The following is a 20,792-nucleotide window of genomic DNA, read 5'->3' on the forward strand; positions in this document are numbered from 1 at the left end:
CCCTTTCTTCTTCCTCATATTTGGGCTTCTTTAGAGTCTCTTTTGTTTCTATAGGCTGTTTTTCAATAGCCTTTTCTTTGTCGGGCTCATTAGCCTCTTTATTGTATATGGGCTTATTAGCCTCTTGTTTATTTTTGGGGTTTTCCAAGATCTCCCCTTTTTCAATTTTTGGATGGTTTTCTGAACCATTCAAATTCTTAATTTTGTTGATTATTTTAATCAACTGTTGTTCCTTGAATTGCAATAGTGCAATTTCATCCTGCAATTGTTCCAATTGTTCTTCATATTCATGGAGTTTATCCATGTCTTCTTCAATTTTTACTGGTAAGAATAACAAATGGTTATTATAACAGTTTATAAATGATTGTTTTTCGATACAATCAAACGAGCAAGTGTTTTAACTTCTCTTCAGAAGAATTCATGTAAGCCGTCCAATATATTCACCAAATACATTTCATGACGTTACTGTCGCACAAGCAAGTTATTTATGCCATATAGACATTTTGTTCCGATATATAGCATAACTATATATTCGTTGTGATTTACCGAAGTAAATTGTGTGCTGATTTTAATCAGTCTTTTCATATTCCGTTACTACGGATTTCATATGTTTGGGATGTAACTCCCTTGTCAATGCATCAGGAAGAAAATTCTCATTCCCCTTTATGTATTGAATTTCAAATTGGTAGGCATTTATTTCTAATTGCCATCTGATTAATCTTCCTGCATTAGGTCCAGTTTTCCTATTTAAAGGTTTGTTCCTAAAGTAGGTTAGATTATTATTATCTGTCCTAACCAGAAATGCTTTCGGGATCAGATATATTTCATAAGATCTAATAGTCCTGATTAGGGCTAAAAGTTCTTTTTCATTACTGTGGTAATTAAGTTCTGCCGAACTGAATGTACCACTGGTGTAACGGCAAAGATGTTCATCTTCCCGTTTATCAGACATTGCAATTTCTTGTAAAGTCTTTTGTCCTTGGTAGGCTTTCAAACATGCACCCCAGTACATATCTGAAGCATCAGTTTCAATTATTATTATATCATCCTGTGAGGGAAAATATAATAATGGTAAATCGAAAATTACTTTCCTTTTTATTGTACTGATATAGTTAGTATCAGTAACTGTCCAATTCCATGGATTATCTTCTTTCAGTTTAACCTGTAAAGGTTTCCTGATTTCGGATAATTTCTGGATGTAATCTCCTGCATAAGTTAACAATCCTAGAAATCTTCTAAGTTGTGACTTATCAGTTATTTCATTGGGAAAATCATGTATCTTTTTCAACACATGTGGTTGAAGACAATGTTTTCCATTTTCAATTTCTAAACCTAGATAGTTAATCCGGGTTTTGATTAATTGGGCTTTTCTTGAGGACAAGATAATCCCATCTTTATGACACAAGTTTAACACGAATGTTAAATCCTTGTAATGTTGTTCTAGTGTTTTAGAATACACTAGTATATCATCAATGTAAACACAACAGATGTTCACATGACTCTTGAATGTTTCATCCATGTATCTTTGAAAGATATCTGGTGCTTGTTTAAGACCGAATGGTAATACGGTCCATTGAAATTGTCCTTGAGGACAACTGAATGCTGTGAGGAGTTGAGATTCCTCATCAAGCTGAATTTGCCAGAAGCCTGATTTACAATCGAGACTACTGAAATATTTCATGCCTCCTATATAGGATAGCAAGTCATTTTTATTGGGTATGTAGTACCCATCCATGATCGTATTTTGATTGATTAACCTGTAATCGATCACCATACGTTTCTTGGTTGTATCTTTCTTCGTGGCATAAAATGCCGGCGAAGAATGTTGACTTTTACTGGGAACTATGATTTTGAGTTCCAGTAATTCTTTGATCTCTTGTTCAAAGATCTTGACATCTTCAAGATTGCATCTTCGAGGTGCAACTCTAAATGTCTTGTTTGGTTCAATTGCTTTGATTGAAGCAATGAACTTCTTTCTTTTCTTAATCTTATCTTGAGGATTCTGAGAACAGATATTATTGAATAATGTTTGTATGTCTAATTCTTCCGAACAGACATGAAACATTTCTTCTATGGAATTGAGAATGGTTATATTCTCAATTTTCTTTGGAATGGGAGATTTAGAGAATTGTTCAAAAAATCCCTTATTTCCCACCTTTAAAGCTTGGGAAATCTTCGGTATGTGAATAGTAGATTTACCTTTGGTAAGGACTACATATTCATCATATTGGATAAATGGTAAATATGATCTTAAGAAGTTATTTCCCAAAATCATGTCAATACCACTATTTAACTGATAAATTACCGGAATGGTAAATTTACAGTCTTCTATTGTAACAATTAAATTGTTGACAATTTTATTCATGGATATTGTTGAACCATTTCCAATCTTTGCATTTACAGAATTCGGAGAAGTTGTCCATAATTCTGTTGGAATTACATGTTCACTTGCAATACAGAGGCTTGCTCCTGTATCGATGTAAGCATGTAGATGATAAGATTTATATTTAGGTACCTTGAGCAATACCTTAATATAAATGCTATTTGGATTGGTGATATTGAAGATAATATCACTCATCTGAATCCGAAGTTTCATCTGAGGATTCAGATGATTCTTCTTCTGAATCATGTTCGTCTGAACTGGAGCATTCAGATGAACTTAAGACATAAATGTTTTCTTCTTCGTCTGAAGAAGTATAACATTCGATCGGGTAAAAACCCTCTTTATTGAATTCTTCTAACATTTTAACTTTGTTATAATGTTTAGAATTCTTTTGTTCTCTTATTGGACATTCATTTGCGTAATGTTCTTCTTCATTACAGATCCAACATCTGCAATTCTTTCCTTTGCCTTTCGGGCAAATTCTTTTAGGATTTCTTTTAAAGAATTTCCTTTTGTTAGATTTCTTATAATAAATCTTTTTATTATAAGATTTGCGTTTGAAAGGTTTGAACCTTCATCTTTCATCATTCTGAGATTCAAAGTGATTGGCTTTGAATCATCTTCTGATGTATCTGAAATATCAGTATAATTTTCTATCATATTGATAGTTTCTTCTACTGATAATTCTTTGACTAGATCATTCAAATGATCCAGATCTCTAGTACTCATAAATTCTTCGAATTTACTGGTACTTATGTTGTCCATACATGAATGGATTATTGTAACCTGAATTCTGCAAATTGGAGAATTTCGGTTTTTCTTGGTAAGGATCATCAAAGGGAGTGATTGGCTTCCTTTGTGTTGGCTCTTCAGTAGCCTTTCCTTTACCATCCTGTTTATTCAATGCCTGTAATATTTCTTTATTACAGTTGCACTTCTTTTGTTCATCAATAATTGAAACGGTAGCCATTTCAATATATTGTTTTATATTAGCTTCTAGAAGCTTGATTTGTTTCTCAAGTTCTTCGAGCTTATTTTCAATCTTAGTGATTGATCCTGCACTCATGTTAATGCTGCAAGGATTTTATCAACCTTTGATTGAATATCTTGTAAGTTAATTAATTTTAACTTATTTTGGTTTTCAAGGATTTGTTCTATTAAAGATTTCATTCCTTGATTCTTACTTAATTCTTCATTAAGTTGATTAATCTTTGATTCTATTTTATTAATAAAATCATCGATTATTTTGTTGGTAGAATTTTCATTCTTACCCTCTTGAATTAAGGTTTTGATTTCCTTAATTAATTCTTGATGCTTGTTTTGATTACGAGCATCTTCTTTTATCATTAATTCTCCTAACATAGCATTTGCATTGTTAAGTAAATTAATGCATCTTGATACATCAGTACCAATTTTTCCACTTGGACTGATGGTGTAAAGGTATTCCTTACCTTTACTCTTGTCATCTCTGTGAATTAAATTTTTAATTCCAGAGTTGTAATAGTGAGGATGTTCCTTGTGAGCCATCCTAACTTATTGCATGCTTGATGGTCAGCATGTTCTTATTGAGTTCATTCATTTTCTGAATGATCTCATCATTTGTAAGACTATTAGTTCCAGAAGAACTAACTGATATTTGGTCATTATGTCCAGTCACGATTCTGGAGATAATTGGATTATCAGTGACTGATTGGGTCAACTGATTTTGAATTGGTGTGTGAATAACACCTTGATTATCAAGAATGATTGGTTCTTGATTAAAATGTTTTTGGATCGGAATTATCCTCTCCTCTTCCAAAGATTGGACTGACCGTGGTACGGTGAGTCGCATAGAATCAGATCTCCAAGGGAGTCTATCATCTATTTCTTCAATGAACTCCTTATGAGGATGTTCAATTCTTGTAATATTTTCAAACATTCTTTCTACAGAAACGTGAGGTTTCGTAGAGTGAATTCCTGTTTGAGAATTATTACTTAATGCCAAGCCTACAACATAATTTATGTTGATAGGATGGTTTCCTTGATACATTAGGTCATGTCTGTAAAAGACATATTCTAATGTAATGACATCATTAATGGTGTTAATGTCTTCGGATGTTAACAGTTTTAATGAATTTTGCTTTTGAGTATTATTTATTTTACATGATCTTTCCTTAGTTCGGATTGATATGTAAATTAAATATTTTCTGGGATTAAGTAGATTAGATAATTTACTTAATATGCCAGGTTGATTGATAAGTTGCTCTTTTCCTGAAAACTTAGTTTTCTGGATTTCAGCAAACTTTTGTTGATTGAATACAAGGTTTAAGTTGTATTCCTGATTTTCTTCAGATTCTTCAATCTGAAGATCCTTCGCAGAAGTTGATTGGACTTCTGTCACTAACAAATCATAGAAGATCTTCTCTTCTTTAATTTGTTTAGATATTCCTGTTTGTCATAGAGCATTTCTCGTGCTTTCATGATATTCCAGGTTTCATTGAGATTTTCTAAATCCTTTTGGTGGATTTTGATTATCTCTCTTTGTACATCGATCCTTAGATCAATGTTTTGGGAATACAGGCTATAAACCGAGAGTTTATAGTGTTTTCTAAGATTCATTTCGTGTCTCATGATTTCTGAGACAATCTTGTTATTATTGTTTCTGTAGTGGACTACAGTTGTTTTTGACAATTGTATTTTGTCAATTTTCTTTTCTTTCTATCCTTTGTTTTAGATAGACAGATTTTTATGTTATGATTTTCATCGTAACATTTATTTTTATATACACGATTTTTGTGTATATCTTTCTTTTTAGTTCCATCTTTGTAATAACAATGATTGGTTGTTATTACTGATTTAACCAAGTTTATTTCTAAACATGGCTCTGATACCAAATCTGAGAGTTGGGTTATTCCCTCAGTAGAATCTGTTTCCCATGCGGAATTAGAAACGGATACAGTGATCGGTTTTGTTTGTTCATACTTTTGTATGAATATTTCATCAGAGAAGACCCTGACAAATTCTTCATCTAGACAGATGAATTGTTTTCTAGATTGTATAACAAATCTAGTGAATCTTTGTTCAATTTAGAATCGTTTTACGGTTCTATTCTTCTGAACTATCTTGATGTTACTGTTAATAGGACACAGCCTATTTAGGTGTAACATAGTATTATGATCTCATCGGGTAGATCAGACCATTCATATTTAAGAACAATTTTTAATTGTTCTCTGGAATTGAATATAAACAAAGAAATATCATTTCTAAGTTTAATATGTTTAACAAATTTAAACCCGTCAGAGACTTATGGTTTAATTAATACATCATAAGAATATGTATACTTATGAAGTTCATTCATTCTTGGTACGTGGCGTTGTTTCACCTTGTTATCCAGATCCGAAGATCTATCGGATAGGTAGGAGCTGTCCAGCCTATATACCATTTTATTTTATAAAAGATTTTTAGTCTTTTATATTCATCTTTACCCCTCAAGGTAGTTTCGGAGATCTCGTTTTCAGATCCTACCGGGTTTCGGATGAATTTTCCAAAATTCTTCATTTTTAATTTATGCCTGTGAATATAAACATGTATGAATAACAAATCCATATAAGAAGATTTACCTAAAGTTAGCAAAGCTCAACCCTATGACTTTCTCCTGCTGATACTCGTCCAGCGGGCTCCAGAGTTGCCTTCCTCCGTTCTTCTTCTTATTTGATTCCTGTATTCACACAGTTTATATTCGGCGGATAGAGACTACTCTCTTTTCATTTTTCCAAAAAGGAAATTTTATTATGCCCAATTGGGCTGTGATGCTGAATAGAAGGAGTGTCTTTCATGCCCAATTTTATTAAAAATTGTTCTTAAATATGAATGGTCTGATCTACCCGATGAGATCATAATACTATGTTACACCTAAATAGGCTGTGTCCTATTTCCAAAATTCTTCATTTTTAATTTATGCCCGTGAATATAAACATTTATGAATAACAAATCCATATAAGAAGTTGAACGGAGGAAGGCAACTCTGGAGCCCGCTGGACGAGTATCAGGAGGAGAAAGTCATAGGGTTGAGCTCTGCTAAATAAAGGTAAATCTTGTAAATTAATGCATCTTGATACGTCAGTACCAATTTTTCCACTGGGACTGATGGTGTTAAGGTATTCCTTACCTTTACTCTTGTCATCTCTGTGAATTAGATTTTTAATTCCAGAGTTGTAATAGTGAGGATGTTCCTTGTGAGCCATCCTAACTTATTGCATGATTGATGGTCAGCATGTTCTGATTGAGTTCATTCATTTTCTGAATGATCTCATCATTTGTAAGACTATTAGTTCCAGAAGAACTAACTGATCTTTGGTCATTATATCCAGTCACGATTCTGGAGATAATTGGATTATCAGTGACTGATTGGGTCAACTGATTTTGAATTGGTGTGTGAATAACACCTTGATTATCAAGAATGATTGGTTCTTGATTAAAATGTCTTTGGATCGGAATTATCCTCTCCTCTTCCAAAGATTGGACTGACCGTGGTACGGTGAGTCGCATAGAATCAGATCTCCAAGGGAGTCTATCATCTATTTCTTCAATGAACTCCTTATGAGGATGTTCAATTCTTGTAATATTTTCAAACATTCTTTCTACAGAAACGTGAGGTTTCGTAGAGTGAATTCCTGTTTGAGAATTATTACTTAATGCCAAGCCTACAACATAATTTATGTTGATAGGATGGTTTCCTTGATACATTAGGTCATGTCTGTAAAAGATATATTCTAATGTAATGACATCATTAATGTTCTTATCGAACATTGATACATTGAACTGTGGATAAACACAGAACTTAATCTTTTGGTAACATAAGTTACCCATGATTTTTCCGAGTATCGAGTCTTCTCGATTTCTAATTCGTTTATCACGAATTATTATCTCGATTGGACTGTCAATTCCTTCTCGGAAATGAGCTTGAATAATGACTTCAATACCTCCGATATGGACGTATTTTAGTTCATTTTTCTCTTTTTCAGAAGCTTTATTCATTATGGTGTTAATGTCTTCGGATGTTAAAAGTTTTAATGAATTTTGCTTTTGAGTATTATTTATTTTACATGATCTTTCCTTAGTTCGGATTGATATGTAAATTAAATGTTTTCTGGGATTAAGTAGATTAGATAATTTACTTAATATGCCAGGTTGATTGATAAGTTGTTTTTTTCCTGAAAACTTAGTTTTCTGGATTTCAGCAAACTTTTGTTGATTGAATACAAGGTTTAAGTTGTATTCCTGATTTTCTTCAGATTCTTCATCTGAAGATCCTTCGCAGAAGTTGATTGGACTTCTGTCATTAACAAATCATAGAAGATCTTCTCTTCTTTAATTTGTTTAGATATTCCTGTTTGTCATAGAGCATTTCTCGTGCTTTCATGATATTCCAAGTTTCATTGAGATTTTCTAAATCCTTTTGGTGGATTTGATTATCTCTCTTTGTAAATCGATCCTTAGATCAATGTTTTGGGAATACAGGCTATAAACCGAGAGTTTATAGTGTTTCCTAAGATTCATTTCGTGTCTCATGATTTCTGAGACAATCTTGTTATTATTGTTTCTGTAGTGGACTACAGTTGTTTTTGACATTTGTATTTTGTCAATTTTCTTTTCTTTCTATCCTTTGTTTTAGATAGACAGATTTTTATGTTATGATTTTCATCGTAACATTTAGTTTTATATACACGATTTTTGTGTATATCTTTCTTTTTAGTTCCATCTTTGTAATAACAATGATTGGTTGTTATTACTGATTTAACCAAGTTTATTTCTAAACATGGCTCTGATACCAAATCTGAGAGTTGGGTTATTCCCTCAGCAGAATCTGTTTCCCATGCGGAATTAGAATCGGATTCAGTGATGTTCATACTTTTGTATTAATATTTCATCTGAGAAGACCCTGACAAATTCTTCATCTAGACAGACGAATTGTTTTCTAGATTGTATAACAAATCTAGTGAATCTTTGTTCAGTGTAGAATCGTTTTACGGTTCTGTTCTTCTGAACTATCTTGATGTTACTGTTAATAGGACACAGCCTATTTAGGTGTAACATAGTATTATGATCTCATCGGGTAGATCAGACCATTCATATTTAAGAACAATTTTTAATAAAATTGGGCATGAAAGACACTCCTTCTATTCAGCATCACAGCCCAATTGGGCATAATAAAATTTCCTTTTTGGAAATAAGAAAAGAGAGTAGTCTCTAGCCGCTGATAATAAACTGTGTGAATACAGGAATCAAATAAGAAGAAGAACGGAGGAAGGCAACTCTGGAGCCCACTGGACGAGTATCAGGAGGAGAAAGTCATAGGATTGAGCTCTGCTAACTAAAGGTAAATCTTCTTATATGGATTTGTTATTCATACATGTTTATATTCACAGGCATAAATTAAAAATGAAGAATTTTGGAAAATTCATCCGAAACCCAGTAGGATCTGAAAACTAGATCTCCGAAACTACCTTGAGGGGTAAAATTGAATATAAAAGACTAAAAATCTTTTATAAAATAAAATGGTATATAGGCTGAACAGCTCCTACCTATCCGATAGATCTTCGGATCTGGATAACAAGGTGAAACAACGCCACGTACCAAGAATGAATGAACTTCATAAGTATGCATATTCTTATGATGTATTAATTAAACCATACGTATCTGACGGGTTTAAATTTGTTAAACATATTAAACTTAGAAATGATATTTCTTTGTTTATATTCAATTCCAGAGAACAATTAAAAATTGTTCTTAAATATGAATGGTCTGATCTACCCGATAAGATCATAATACTATGTTACACCTAAATAGGCTGTGTCCTATTAACAGTAACATCAAGATAGTTCAGAAGAATAGAACCGTAAAACGATTCTACACTGAACAAAGATTCACTAGATTTGTTATACAATCTAGAAAACAATTCGTCTGTCTAGATGAAGAATTTGTCAGGGTCTTCTCTGATGAAATATTCATACAAAAGTATGAACAAACAAAACCGATCACTGAATCCGTTTCTAATTCCGCATGGGAAACAGATTCTGCTGAGGGAATAACTCAACTCTCAGATTTCTGAGTATTATTTATTTTACATGATCTTTCCTTAGTTCGATTGATAATAAATGTTTTCTGGGATTAAGTAGATTAGATAATTTACTTAATATGCCAGGTTGATTGATAAGTTGCTCTTTTCCTGAAAACTTAGTTTTCTGGATTTCAGCAAACTTTTGTTGATTGAATACAAGGTTTAAGTTGTATTCCTGATTTTCTTCAGAGTCTTCAATCTGAAGATCCTTCGCAGAAGTTGATTGGACTTATGTCATTAACAAATCATAGAAGATCTTCTCTTCTTTAATTTGTTTAGATATTCCTGTTTGTCATAGAGCATTTCTCGTGCTTCCATGATGTTCCAGGTTTCATTGAGATTTTCTAAATCCTTTTGGTGGTTTTTGACTATCTCTTCTTGTACATCGATCCTTAGATCAATGTTTTGGGAATACAGACTATAAACCAAAAGTTTATAGTGTTTCCTAAGATTCATTTCATGTCTCATGATTTCTGAGACAATCTTGTTATTATTGTTTATGTAGTGGACTACAGTTGTTTTTGACATTTGTATTTTGTCAATTTTCTTTTCTTTCTATCCTTTGTTTTAGATAGACAGATTTTTATGTTATGATTTTCATCGTAACATTTTGTTTTATATACACGATTTTTGTGTATATCTTTCTTTTTAGTTCCATCTTTGTAATAACAATGATTGGTTGTTATTACTGATTTGACCAAGTTTATTTCTAAACATGGCTCTGATACCAAATCTGAGAGTTGGGTTATACCCTCAGCAGAATCTGTTTCCCATGCGGAATCAGAAACGGATTCTGCTGAGGGAATAACCCAACTCTCAGATTTGGTATCAGAGCCATGTTTAGAAATAAACTTGGTCAAATCTGAGAGTTGGGTTATTCCCTCAGCAGAATCTGTTTCCAATGCGGAATTAGAAACGGATTCAGTGATCGGTTTTGTTTGTTCATACTTTTGTATGTATATTTCATCAGAGAAGACCCTGACAAATTCTTCATCTAGACAGACGAATTGTTTTCTAGATTGTATAACAAATCTAGTGAATCTTTGTTCAGTGTAGAATCGTTTTACGGTTCTATTATTCTGAACTATCTTGATGTTACTGTTAATAGGACACAGCCTATTTAGGTGTAACATAGTATTATGATCTCATCGGGTAGATCAGACCATTCATATTTAAGAACAATTTTTAATTGTTCTCTGGAATTGAATATAAACAAAGAAATATCATTTCTAAGTTTAATATGTTTAACAAATTTAAACCCGTCAGAGACGTATGGTTTAATTAATACATCATAAGAATATGCATACTTATGAAGTTCATTCATTCTTGGTACGTGGCGTTGTTTCACCTTGTTATCCAGATCCGAAGATCTATCGGATAGGTAGGAGCTGTCCAGCCTATATACCATTTTATTTTATAAAAGATTTTTAGTCTTTTATATTCATCTTTACCCCTCAAGGTAGTTTCGGGGATCTCGTTTTCAGATCCTACCGGGTTTCGGATGAATTTTCTAAAATTCTTCATTTTTAATTTATGCCTGTGAATATAAACATGTATGAATAACAAATCCATATAAGAAGATTTACCTTTAGTTAGCAGAGCTCAACCCTATGACTTTCTCCTCCTGATACTCGTCCAGCGGGCTCCAGAGTTGCCTTCCTCCGTTCTTCTTCTTATTTGATTCCTGTATTCACACAGTTTATATTCGGCGGCTAGAGACTACTCTCTTTTCATATTTCCAAAAAGAAAATTTTATTATGCCCAATTGGGCTGTGATGCGAATATACAGTCTCTCTTTGCATGAAAGACACTCCTTCTATTCAGCATGCTCTGAATGGGAGAGAAGGCTTCCTTATATAGACGGAAAAACCTTCAACCTAACAACCTAGGTAACCGGTACCATTTCTACTTATGACCTGGGTAACCGATAGACACAAATAATGGTGATTTTGGGACCACCATTATGAAAAGAAAAGATGCTTCAGCTTTTCCGTTTTATGGACGGTAGTGAGTGAAGGGCATCTTGTACATGACTCTTCTGAATAAATGGTAGGGACACTACCGACGCTGCAAAAATCAAAGATACAAGTGGGTTAAAGGGGACCACTACCCAATTGACACTAGACTTATTTCATTCTGTGTCTTCTTCTTCTTCTTCGACCATTTCTGACCATAGTCGAGATTTTTGAGCTTCAGTGGATGACCCTGAAGTTTCTTGTATCTTTGGGCTTGGGCCTTGATTTGGGCTTGCAGCTCCTTTATTTGAGTCCGATGGACTTTCTGGAATTTCACATAATGGACATTGATGCAAGTCCATTTGTTTCTTTATTGCCTTGCAGACGGTCTTCTTTGTCCCTTGGGCAACGTCTGCATTTCCTTCACATATTTTATTTTCGAAGACTTGTATCTGCTTCAATTCTTCCACAGTAGTCTTTTTTTATATCCAGTTGTTAAGATAAATTTCCCTGTGCAGTAATTTATCTTAATGTTGGATGTTTCATCAATCTTACTTGTCTTCTGAAGAAGTGTTAAGATTGATTGTACCCTGATGGGCTTCAAATTTTCTTCTGATATTATTTCCCTAGATAAGTTTGTTGGGCCAGAGAATTGTATATACCTTGACAGGCTAATCATTTGATAAGGTTCATAAAACCTTTGTCCATCAAAATCCGGGATGGTTGATGTCATCCTAAGTTCTAATTGGACTGGTCTTTGTTCATGACCAAAAACATTGGTCTTGTAATGCCTTATCATAGTTCTTAGACCAATTTTGGAATTGATCTATTTCTTTTAGTTCCGGGCTCAATATCATCTTTTGGATAAGGCCTAGTTCTAAAAGTTCTCGAGCTTTTTCCGGAGGGGTTCCTGGTAAAAGGATAGCTCTGGAAAATCCCGAGTCATTGGTTTGAAGCCAATGATCTTCATCATGGACCAACGTTCTGATCCAATTCATTATCTCCAAGTATCTATTCCATTTCTCCTGTGGGCTTTGGATGGTGGAATCTTTCTTGTGTTGTTGGGGCCTTAAGCTCCTAAGGTTCTTAAGGTTTCCTTTGTTCTTGAAAGTTAGGACTTGTTGAAGAGTTTGGGCTCTTAATGGTGCCCTTTCTTCTTCCTCATATTTGGGCTTCTTTAGAGCCTCTTTTGTTTCTATAGGCTGTTTTTTAATAGCCTTTTCTTTGTCGGGCTCATTAGCCTCTTTATTGTATATGGGCTTATTAGCCTCTTGTTTATTTTTGGGGTTTTCCAAGATCTCCCCTTTTTCAATTTTTGGATGGTTTTCTGAACCATTCAAATTCTTAATTTTGTTGATTCTTTTAATCAACTGTTGTTCCTTGAATTGCAATAGTACAATTTCATCCTGCAATTGTTCCAATTGTTCTTCATATTCATGGAGTTTATCCATGTCTTCTTCAATTTTTACTGCTAAGAATAACAAATGGTTATTATAACAGTTTATAAATGATTGTTTTTCGATACAATCAAACGAGCAAGTGTTTTAACTTCTCTTCAGAAGAATTCATGTAAGCCGCCCAATGTATTCACCAAATACATTTCATGACGTTACTGTCGCACAAGCGAGTTATTTATGCCATATAGACATTTTGTTCCGATATATAGCATAACTATATATTCGTTGTGATTTACCGAAGTAAATTGTGTGCTGATTTTAATCAGTCTTTTCATATTCCGTTACTACGGATATAATATGTTTGGGATGTAACTCCCGTGTCAGTACATCAAGTAGAAAATTTTCATTTCCTTTAATGTACTGAATTTCAAATTGATAGGCATTTATTTCTAATTGCCATCTGATTAATCTTCCTGCATTAGGTCCAGTTTTCCTATTTAAAGGTTTGTTCCTAAAGTAGGTTAGATTATTATTATCTGTCCTAAACAGAAATGGTTTCGGAATCAGATATATTTCATAAGATCTAATAGTCCTGATTAAGGCTAAAAGTTCTTTTTCATTACTGTGGTAATTAAGTTCTGCCGAACTGAATGTACCACTGGTGTAATGGCAAAGATGTTCATCTTCCCGTTTATCAGACTTTGCAATTTCTTGTAAAGTCTTTTGTCCTTGGTAGGCTTTCAAACATGCACCCCAGTACATATCTGAAGCATCAGTTTCAATTATTATTATATCATCCTGTGAGGGAAAATATAATAATGGTAAATCGGAAATTACTTTCCTTTTTATTGTATTGATATAGTTAGTATCAGTAACTGTCCAATTCCATGGATTATCTTCTTTCAGTTTAACCTGTAAAGGTTTCCTGATTTCGTATAATTTCTGGATGTAATCTCCTGCATAAGTTAACAATCCTAGAAATCTTCTAAGTTGTGACTTATCAGTTATTTCATTGGGAAAATCATGTATCTTTTTCAACACATGTGGTTGAAGACAATGTTTTCCATTTTCAATTTCTAAACCTAGATAGTTAATCCGGGTTTTGATTAATTGGGCTTTTCTTGAGGACAAGATAATCCCATCTTTATGACACAAGTTTAACACGAATGTTAAATCCTTGTAATGTTGTTCTAGTGTTTTAGAATACAATAGTATATCATCAATGTAAACACAACAGATGTTCGCATGACTCTTGAATGTTTCATCCATGTATCTTTGAAAGATACCTGGTGCTTGTTTAAGACCGAATGGTAATACGGTCCATTGAAATTGTCCTTGAGGACAACTGAATGCTGTGAGGAGTTGTGATTCCTCATCAAGCTGAATTTGCCAGAAGCCTGATTTACAATCGAGACTACTGAAATATTTCATGCCTCCTATATAGGATAGCAAGTCATTTTTATTGGGTATGTAATACCCATCCATGATCGTATATATTTATGTTTATGTTCATGCTTTTGAAGATCATGAAAGTTATTTTAATTACAATACTTTTCACTATTTCATGATATATATACGTACTTTGTTATAATGGTTCAGGTGTGTTGAGTCTTTAGACTTTCTAGATGTGATTGATGGAAGTGATCATGTTGATGAGAAGACTGGAGGTGCTGAGGACTGAGTGTAGTTATCTGGGGGTGCACGGGAAACCCGAGGACCTTGTATTTTTACGCATTACTTGATTTTAAGAGGATATATATAAACAATTTTAAAAGGTTGATGATTTTACCGTGTTGGGAGTTTTTGGCAAATTTTATTATGCTTGATATTTTACGTTTAAAAGTAAACGTTTCAGTCTATTACACTTTTAAAGTTTTTAAGTGCAGTTATTTTATTCAGTAGTCGGATTGTTATAAAATGAATTGTTCGAATTTTATACGTATTTTTGTGTATATATATTCGGCCGAGACTTAGTGATTGTTTTTAAATAAAAAATAAAAATTTCCAGTAGTTTAGTTGTAAACGTTACAGTTGGTATCAGAGCAAGGTTTATTGTAGAGGGTTTTGCCACAGCCAGCTTCAGAAGCTCAGTCGTAAGCCTCAAGTTTGTAAGTTTTAAATGTTTTATTTCTATCACCTGAATGTTTAAATGATTATTATGTTTAAGTACATGTTGATATTTTTATATGTTTTGAGGTTAAATGATTTAAAAGTTAGATTGAATTGCATGTTGGTTAACGTTTAGAATTTGGACTGTATTAAGATAATATGCCTCGCAGACGAACTCCTAGTACTGATAGGCAGGATGTCACTCCTGGAGGTGACAAAGCTTTTCCCCCACCACCACCAGGAGGTCCTGCTACCCGTGTTTTGGAGGTGATAGCACAGCTGATAGAGCGAGTTCAGCAGGTTCCTAAACAGCATCCCGATATCTATGAACAATTCAGGAGGCTGAATCCGAAGGAATTCAGTGGCACCACAGACCCTTTTGTGGCTGAGGGTTGGATCAGGTCCCTAGATCCGCACTTTCAATGTTTAGACATGGGAGATGCTGACAGGGTAAGATGTGCCACCTAAATGCTGCAGGACGACGCGTCCTTGTGATGGGAAGGACCAGCGCATGCGGTGAATCTAGCTATTCTCGCATGGAACCAGTTCAAGGACCTCTTCCAAGGCAAGTATTTTACTACAGAAGTTAGGGCTTCTGACTAGAGACTTCATGAGTCTCCGACAGGGGGAATCTTCTGTTGCAGAGTTCATCCGGAAGTTTGATAGGGGATGTCACTTTGTTCCCCTTATTGTGAGAGATGTTGCAGAGAAGCTGAGGCACTTCATGGATGGCCTCAGACCCATGATCCGCAGAGATGTTATGCTGATGAGGCCGATAGATTACAAGGCTGCCACCGCTTGCGCCTATGAAGCGGAGCAAACACCGAGGGACATTGATGTGGAAATGCAGAGGAAGAAATATCAGACTCAGTGGAGTTCATAGCCCAACAAAAAGCAGTTCACAGGGCCTCCTATAAATCAGGGGCAACAGAAGGCCCAAAGTCAGTTTAAGAGGCCGGGGCAGTAAAAACCTCCTCAGAACTTAGGTACCTCCAAGCCTGAGGAGAGACAGCCATGCAAACAATGCAACCTTTTTCATTACGATAAATGCATGTGGGGAATATTTAAGTGCTTCATCTACGAGGAAGAGAGTCACAAGGCTGCTGATTTCCCAATGAACAAGGGACCCTCTACTGGCAGGGCTTATGTGATGCACGTTGAAGAAGCAGAAGCGGAGCCAGACACGACATTGATTACTGGTAACATATTTACTTGACATTGTTATATTGCTTGAATTGCATGAAATGTTGAGTTGGTTAGTATAATTGCTTTGGAAATCAAGAACTTAGAAGAAAATATGTTGTATGTTCTAATTAGATGGAGTTAAGGGACAATATTGAATTTTAGATAATTTAGGCTTAAAATGTCAACTTTATTTTGCTTAAGGTCGAATTGAATTAATTTAAGAATTTAGACGGTGGAATTGCAATTAACCAAAATTCCTAGGGTGAAATCTTGAATTTTCGAAAATTCAGGGACTAAATCGCAAAAAACCTGAGAAATGCAGGAACTGTTTCACGAATTTATGTAATTTCATGGCCAAACCTGTGAATTCCGAAAACTTAGGGCCCGAATTAAGGAAAGCCGAAATTTATTAAGGGCTTTTATGAAATAATTAGAAATTTTGTGGTGAGAATTGTATAAATTCGAGAAAAATCGGGATCGAAATGCAATTTCCGAGACTTTATGTGGGCAAAGTGTGTAATTTCGGAAATTTTTTGAATAAATTTGAGTAACTTTCCGAGAAATATAGGTTATTGTTGTTAGAATTTCTTGAATTTATTAGGCTTGAACGGTTTTGATGGTATTTTTGTCGCATGAATGATATTTATTTCAAGTGTAGCTACCTATGCACTGCTAGATTCAGGAGCTATACATTTATTTATATCCGAGACGTTGGTAAAACGACTGGAAATTATACCAGAGGACATGGATTTGGGCTTTAGAGTTTCGATTCCCTCTGGTGATCAGATGTTTACTTCAAAGATAGTGAAAAGTTCGAAGCTTCTATTGCAGAAGAACGTTGTACATGCAGATTTGATTGTACAACCGATGCCTGAGTTCGACATCATTCTTGGCATGGATTGGCTATCTTCTAATGAGCTTCGATAGATTTCCAGCAGAGGTCGGTTTTTGTTCAACCACCCAGCGAGAAATCTTTTGTTTTTGAGACAGCGAAGAACAAGCAGATGCCGTATATTATTTCCTGTATTTGTGCGAGAAAACTTATGAAGAGAGGCTACCAAGCATTTCTGACGAGCTTTGTGTTAGTATCTGAGTTAGTCGGTCAGAGAATAGAGGATGTCGAGTTTTCAGAGACTTTCCTAGCATCTTTCCGAGGACGTGTTGGGAATTCCACCAGGCAGAGAAGTGAATTTTTCTATTGAGTTGATGCCAGGTACAGTGCCAATCTCTAAGACACCCTATCGTCTAGAACATGCAGAGATGAAAGAATTGAAATATCATATTCAGGAGTTGCTGGACAAGGGTTTTATTCACCCGAGTTTTTCTCCATGTGGCGCACCTGTATTATTTGTGAAAAAAAAGGAACAGAGTCACCGTCAAGAATAAGTATCTCCTTCCTAGAATCGAAAATTTATTTGATCAGCTGCAGGGAGCATCAATGTTTTCGAAGATAGATCTTTGTTCAAGATATCACCATCTGAAAGTGAGAGAGGCAGATGTTCACAAGATGGGTTTCAGGAATCGATATGGGCACTACGAGTTTATGGTGATACCTTTCGGTTTGACTAACGCGCCAGCGATCTTCATGGATCTCATGAATCGGGTATTTCAGCCGTATTTAGATCAATTTTTCATAGTTTTTATATATGATATAATGATCTACTCGAAGAGCAGGGAGGAGTACAATCAGAACTTGAGAACAGTTGCAGACATTGAAAGAAAGATATTTGTATGCAAAGTTCAGCAAGTGCAAGTTCTGGTTCGAGAGAATGGTGTTTTTAGGCCACATAATTTCCAGAGATAGAGTTGAGGTTGATCCTAGCAAGGTCTAGGCAGTCAGAGATTGGCCAGTGCCTAACAGTGTGACAGAGATCCACGGTTTCTTGGGTCTAGCTGGGTACTACAAGAAGTTTATTCAGGACTTCTCGACTATTGCGTTATCCATGACCGCCTTGATGAAGAAAAATGCCAAGTTCATTTGGGGATCATAGTGTCAGGAGAGTTTTTAGAAGCTGAAGCAAACTTTGACTTTAGCGTCAGTTCTAGCGAAGCCATCAGGACAAGGAGAGTATGAGCTATACACAGATGCTTCGAAGCTAGGTTTGGGCGCAATTCTGATGCAGCATGACATAGTGGTAGCCTATGCGTCTAGACAGTTGAAGGTGCATGAGAAAAACTATCCTACTCATGACCTCGATCTTGCAGCAGTAGATTATGCGCTGAAGATCTGAATGCACTACATATTTGGGGATAAGTGAAAAATTTTCACAGATTATAAAAGTTTGAAGTACTTCTTCACCCAGAAAGAGCTGAATATGAGGAACAGAGATGGTTAGAGCTGATTAAGGATTATGAATATGGCATTAGCTACCATCAGGGGAAGGCTAATGTGGTCGCAGATGCTTTGAGTAGGAATAATGCAATGGTAGCTCAGTTGTCAGTTCAGAGACCATTGCAGGCAGAAATTAAGAGACTCGAGCTTGCAGTGTATGCTAGGGGCGATGCTCCTAATCTTTCTACCCTGACAGTTCAGTCGACATTGAGAGACATGATTCGAGCAGGTCAGTCTTTTGACGATCAGTTGCAAAAGTGGAGACTGAGAGACGATTCCAAGGGTCTGAGATTGTATTCTATCGAGGATGACATTGTCCGTTACCGTGACCGATTGTGGGTTCCTAGGGACAATTCACTGAGGGAAGACATTATGAAGGAATTTCACAGTACCCGTATTCTATCCATCCAGGGAGTACGAAGATGTATAAAGATTTATAGTCCTTGTATTGGTGGCTGGGCATGAAGGGAGATATTTTTTGTTTTGTGTCTAAGTGTTTGACATGTCAACAGGTTAAGGTGGAGCATAAGAGACCTGCAGGAAAGCTTAAGCCACTCCCTATCCCGAGTGGAAATGGAAAAACATCACTATGGATTTTTTGATAGGGCTACCAAGGAAAGTTGAGGAATTTAATGCAATTTGGGTGATAGTCGATCGGCTTACGAAATCAGCACATTTTCTCCCGATTAAGAAGACTTTAACCATGACTCGGTACGCGGTGCTGTACATCAAAGAGATAGTCAGATTTCATGGGATCCCAGTGTCTATTGTTTCAGACAGAGACCCGTGATTTACATCTTCTTTTTGGAAGAGCCTGCATCAGGCATTGGGTACCAAGTTGCTATTCAGTACAGCTTTTCATCTTTAAACCGACGGTCGGTCTGAGAGAATGATTCAGATTTTGGAGGATCTACTCAGGGCTTGTGTGTTTGATTTCCAGGGCAACTGAGAACCGAAGTTACCTCTTGTGGAGTTCACCTACAACAACAACTATCAGACAACTATAGGTATGGCTCCATACGAAGCGTTTTATGGGAGGAAGTGTTGGTCACCGATTTATTGGGATGAAGTAGGTGAAAGAGCAAGGTTGGGTCCAGATATTGTCAGACAGACTGCAGAGCTAGTAGCCAAGATCTAGGATAAGATGAAGACTGTTCAGAGCCGACTGAAGAGTTATGCAGATAAGCGATGTAGAGATCTAGAGTTTGCAGTGGGCGACCACGTATTTGTAAAAGTTGCACCTATAAAGGGTGTGATGAGATTTGGAAAAAAGGACAAATTCTGTTCTAGATTCATAGGACCATTTGAGAGAGAGTTGGGATACTAGCTTACAGAGTTGCATTGCCGTCGAATCTGACTGGAGTACATAACATGTTCCACATCTCGATGCTGCGAAAGCACATGTCGAATCATGCACATGTGCTAAGTATGAGCCTCTGCAGTTGACAACGAACCTGAATTTCGAGGAAAGACCTACCCAGATTTTGGATAGACAGGAAAGAGACTCCGGAACAAAGTGATTCAAATGGTCAAAGTCGAGTGGTTAAATCATGAGGAGGAAGCTACTTGAGAAACCAAGACTGAGATGAGGAGTCGCAACCCGAAGCTTTTTGGTAAGTCCTAAATTTCGTGGTGGGTGGGGGAGGAACTGTAAGGTCTAGAAATTCAAACGACGTAACCTAACTGCATGCAAATTTGGGGTTTCACAAAAAAATGCTTATTTAATTGTTTTAAATGCATTTAATACATGTTTATGACATGATTATGTGTTTTACTCTATGATTTATTAGAATTGCATAAATTTGGGCTTTTGACAGTATTCGATGATCGATCAAGAACGGAGACTGGGGACAGTTAAAGAAAATGTTTTTATTAAATAATTATTTTCAGTTATTTAATATATGACATATTTATATTGCAATTTTCGAAAATAGGCTCTTTAGGGTATATTTACACGTCGAGTCATATTTTAAACTGGTATTCGATTTTTGGCAAAATTAAGGACTTTTGAGGGTTGGATGTTATTTTTGAAAACTTATCAAAACGAAATATTTTACGTACACGTTATGGGGCTTGTTGAGTCAGTTATAGTATGATTTTGGGCCAAGACCTCTATCTTTTAATATTTTAAAGCCAAGGCCCATTATCTCATCATTATTCTATTTTATTTTTCACTCAATCCCTCCCCCACTCCTCTCTCGGTCACACACATCCACGTCTCTAGCAGGATTTTTGGACTCGTTTTTCAAGGGAATCCTTAAAGATTGTGATCTCGTCCCTCTTGTGTTCGTCTCTCGTATCGTTTGGAGAATTTTCGAGCATTTAGATGCAA

This window comes from Primulina tabacum, chromosome 13, assembly GCF_025594145.1.
Source record: "Primulina tabacum isolate GXHZ01 chromosome 13, ASM2559414v2, whole genome shotgun sequence".
In the NCBI taxonomy this organism is placed as follows: domain Eukaryota; kingdom Viridiplantae; phylum Streptophyta; class Magnoliopsida; order Lamiales; family Gesneriaceae; genus Primulina; species Primulina tabacum.